Consider the following 5000-nt stretch of genomic DNA (forward strand, 5'->3'; position numbering starts at 1 on the left):
TAGCCCTATTTTATACCTAGAAAATAGAAAATAGCAGATCTACAAGCTCACAAGAAATAGCAGATCGAAAATAGAAAATAGCAGATCACAAGATCTACAGCTCACAACGCGTCGCGATGCGACGCGTTGTGAGCTGTAGATCTTGTGAGCTTGTAGATCTGCTATTTTCAAACATTTTAGTACTTTTACTTTTGGTACTTTTAGTACATATTGATACCAATACTTTTGTACTTTTACTCAAGTCAATTTTGAATTCCTGACTTGTAACGGAGTACTTCTACATTGCAGTATTGATACTTTTACTTAAAGTAAAACATTTGAGTACTTTTTCCACCACTGGTTTTAGCGTTGGCTATTCAACAATAGCAGATATACAAGCTCGCAGCACGGCACGAAGCCTGTACATGAGCTATTTTTGAACATTTTTGAAAAATCTTTGCATTTTTTAAAATAATTTACAACAAACACAAATATTCTCTTCTGGGAGGTCCCTGCCACAAAACATTTTCAGATCAATTTGGGGGTCCTCGGCAAGGAGTTTGAGAACCACGGATTTAGAAGGCATTTTGTAGAAACGACCTCAGATCTTAATGGGTTAAAAGGAGCGATTAGCCAGACTGAGAGAGTGAGGAGAGCACCTTTAATTAATTAATTAATCAATTAATTAATTAGAGCTCACCTACAACCATTCCACACTCGTTCCGCCCTCGTAAGAAGAGAGGCAATTAAACACACGAAACCACTGGTGAGTGACTTTAAATATATACATTTATACACATGCTGCTGTATAGGACTAGAAGTGAACCGTGTGTGAACAGTAGACCCGTCAGGGCGGTGGACATGACAATACATACATACATGGAGTTGAAAATGACACAAAGTGGTAAGAAATGGATGTATAGGATACAGAAATGTATACCGTGAAAAACGCGCGCACACACACACACGCACACACACACACGCACACACACGCACACACACACAGACACACGCACGCACGCACGCGCACAAACATACACACAACAAATCAGGTGTACCAAACTGTCGCACAACTGTACTTTATATCTCCGTTCCTCGTGAGATACAGCACAGAGCTAAACCTGTACTCATGCTAAACTGTCATAAAGTGAAATTTGTCCAAACCACAAAAATAAATCAAGTCAAAATGTAACTGTGACCTCAGCCTGCAACGTCTAATGGCAACCTCGTCAGAATTCGACGTTTAGTCTGCCTATTTTTGCAGAATGTTTGCCTATTATGATGACATATGCCCAGAGTAGGGTCGCTGGGCTTCATGTTGTTAAGCTAACCTAATTATAACCCAAACCTTAACCAGAAGAACAGCGTCTAAACCGTAACTAAATAATAGTGAATGTCGCCAGTTTTCCGTATTTCAGACTTGATGACATTACATTTTGACTTCAAATAGACATATTTGCGGTTTGTACAAACATGAATATGTCAATGTTCTAACTGTAGACGTTTAATTGCAAACAGAGGCTATACACAGTAAAATCCTGAGTCAGTTTAACTCTTGAGAGTGTACAAATGTAGCCTAATGGATCTATAAGGGACCATTTGGTAAATGAACACTGATGATTTTACTGTATGGTCTGTTGATCACGAACCAAATGGAAGAAAACCTCATTTCTCCTGTAGACTGGGGAAGTGTCTTGTCCTTGCTGCTGAGAGCCATGAAGGTGAAGCCCATGTCAGTACAGAGAGAAAAACCTCTCCTCAGAGGTACTCCTATACTGCAGATCTGTGTTGTTGTCCGGGTTATTGTATAGGTGTATTCAGCTTCCATGTAGCGTACTGTTTCAGGTTCAGCTTTAATACTGTATGCGTGGCGTTGACAGTACAGTGCGTTCAATCATTCCCACATATTGTTGAACTTAAAGTTCACACGCAACCCATAGTACCTGCTGCAAAACCTGTTGTTGTACACAAGAAAAAACAAAACGAAACACTGAAATACTGGTTCAAACAAACAGAGAGACACAATTACAAAACTCGTCTAAATGGCACGCGTGTGTGTGTGTGTGTGTGTGTGTGTGTGTGTGTGTGTGTGTGTGTGTGTGTGTGTGTGTGTGTGTGTGTGTGTGTGTGTGTGTGTGTGTGAGATTGCGATAAAAGGCATAACCTACTTGAATCAGTACCTGGTCATGGGAAAAATGTCGCTCAACCTTCACTGGGGCGTTTGCAAGCCCATTCTGACCATAATAAAAATGTCGATACCAACGTAGGTAATACATGCATTAATGTGCAATTCAAAGAGCCAACACACGTAGGGGGTAAAAAAAAAAAAAAAAAGAAGAAAGAAAAGAGGACAAACAATAACATTAGTAAAGTCAACAAAGTACAGGCTCTGACCAAAGATTTCTGGTGAACACATTTTAAAATAAAAACAAAAAATAAATTCAATCCTGTCTCCATATAATGTGGTAGGCTGGCATGGGAAAAGGACGTACATTCTTGGTATATTCATTATACAAAATAGATCTCTAGTAGTATACTTTTTAAAACATTTTTTTCTTCTTTTTTTGCGTTTTGTTTGTTTTAGTGTTTTTTGTTTGTTTTTGCATAATGTGTACTGTATGTATGGAGCAGACAAGCACAAGTTCATTCAAATCTTTATGGCGAGACCCAGGAAACCACACGGTGAAATCTGCATTGGTTCATCTATCCGTTTGTAACTCTCAAGAGATAAATGAACACTGAACATTTTAACTGTGCACAATCTATGGCTATATCTGTGGCGCTTCCGACGGACCGAAAGCTCTTTTACTCGCGTCAACGTTTCCGAGACTCATGCCGAGGAGGGAGCACGCTCCGTCCGATCACTCCGTCCACACAGTTGCATAATTAAACAGGCATATAAGTCGATCAGCTCAGGAGCGCTCGTGTGTGTTCGTTCTGTACGCGTTTGAAGTCGTTACATTCCAAACCTCTGGACGAGGTACACAATCATAGGAGCATATCGGATTTCGTCGCTGTCTTGCGGAAACCTCCTTTCTCCTTTTAACTTTTTGTGTTTTTTTTACCAGCATGCAATGCGGGTCTACAAAGAGACTCAGCACTAGTCATTTCTCGACATATTCTCATTCGTTCATTGGCTGTCCTTTAAGCCAATTGGGATACTTTCCCATACTCTGAACGGGCGGTCTCGTCCTCCCCAAGCTATGGTACTAGACACGCCTCTCGCCTCTAAGGCTACTATACACTTCTGCCGTCGGTTCAAATCGCCGTGACACAGAGTAATATATAGGACAAAATTTAAGTACAGTACTTGAGTAAATGTACTTAGTTACTTTACACCTCTGCATACGCGCGCTGCGTAGCGGCCGTTCTGCATGCTGGTATACATGACATGAGTCTTGTTTTTCGTGATTTAACGCCCTTCTTGATGATACTCCAGCGTCACACAAAAGCGTCAAAAGTAGCAGATCCACAAGGTCGAAACGCGGCGCAAAGTGACCCGTTTTGAGCTTGTAGACCTGCTACTTTTACTACTTTTGCACTTTGAATCCTGAAAAGTAAACAGTTGTGGACATAGTATGAGGTTTCCACCCCGACAGAGATGATGTCGGATACGTCAATTCTGGCCGAAGGGTAACACAGGGATAGATCTAGTATCTGTCTATCTGTCATGCTTTCCTTAACCTTTTGCAGGAAAAATGAGTGGGCTTTCAAATGAGCGTAGTTCAACTCGCGGCCCGGAAGGCGAGTGCATTGACCAGGGCTGGGTTTTAGCCAGAGAGATAAATTCAACAGCAGAGCAAAAGAAGAAAAAAAAAGCTGGAGTTGGACTTGGTGTAAATGTGTTTGTTTATGGATGTGTGTTTGTGCGCACATCCATTAATGCATGCATTTGTGTGTAATATGTGCATTCGTGTGTATGTAATCCAGAAAAATGCCCTGTAACCCTCTTCACAAGGTGCATACGTGTGTGTGTGTGTGTGTGTGTGTGTGTGTGTGTGTGTGTGTGTGTGTGTGTGTGTGTGTGTGTGTGTGTGTGTGTGTGTGTGTGTGTGTGTGTGTGTGTGTGTGTGAGAAGCGAATGCCAGTATGGCTGCGGTAGTGTCCCTATACACACACCCAGCCTGCAGCGTACACAGGGCAGCCCAGAGGAAGTATAGCAAGGCTATAGTAACAATCTGTGTAAATGAGTTCGCACGGAAGCAATTATGTGCAGATGTGCGCACAGGAGCGCACAGACACACACACACACACACACACGCACGCACACACGCACGCACACACACATACGATACAGAGTAATAAGTCCCTGTATGAGCCCCGTTCATCATACAGTCAGTCCCCTGTGTTTTTGTCCTCTTTATCGTCCGTGTCTTTCCGTTCTTCCGTTCCGATCCGTCAACCGTTCCTGAGGACAGGAGTCAGGATGCTATAAGTGTTCAGGTGTGTAAACGCACGTGTGAAGCCTCAGTTATACTCAGGATAACGCGCTGGCGTCGTGCTCGGTAAAGAGCAGATATACAAGCTCGCAACGCGTCACGAACGTGACGCGTTGCGAGCTTGTGGATCTGCTATTTACGGCAAGAAACACCAGCGCACGACTAAGTCTAAACCAGGCTTAAGCGTGCGTGTGTGTCTGTGTGTGTGTCTGTGTGTGTGTGTGTGTGTGTGTGTGTTGGTGGGTGTGGGGGGGGTTCTCTAGGATCAGAGCAGGGTCCACTGCAGGCCCAGTGCAAGCAGAACGAGCGCCACCAGGCTCCAGGGTAGGAGGGCCCGGCTGGACGGGGGTGACCCTGCGGCGGGTCCCCTCACCCGCACCACGGGGGGCCTCTGAGGGTTGTCGTGGGGGCTGTCTCCTCCTCCTCCTCCTCCTCCGGGCTGTCTCCCCAGGTCCTTTCTGTCGCTGCTGGACACCTCTGTGTCGGCTGGAAGGACGAGACAGGGTGGACATGGATGGAGAGAGAGAGAGAGAGAGAGAGAGAGAGAGAGAGAGAGAGATGTGTAACTATTTCTGACAGAAA

At 44.0% G+C, this 5000-nt stretch overlaps 1 pseudogene across 1 annotated transcript in view; it reads right to left on the reverse strand.

The window, feature by feature from the left end:
* Nucleotides 1-4673: 4673 nt before the first annotated feature.
* Nucleotides 4674-5000, reverse strand: part of LOC308094215 (glypican-5-like) — a 209399-nt pseudogene continuing 209072 nt past the window's right edge. The window contains exon 9 of the transcript XR_013935108.1: nucleotides 4674-4904. The product of XR_013935108.1 is annotated as a glypican-5-like (transcript). The remainder of the gene's footprint in view (nucleotides 4905-5000) is intronic.

This window comes from Gymnoscopelus braueri (genome assembly GCF_963280865.1).
Source record: "Gymnoscopelus braueri genome assembly, chromosome: 10".
Taxonomy (NCBI): domain Eukaryota; kingdom Metazoa; phylum Chordata; class Actinopteri; order Myctophiformes; family Myctophidae; genus Gymnoscopelus; species Gymnoscopelus braueri.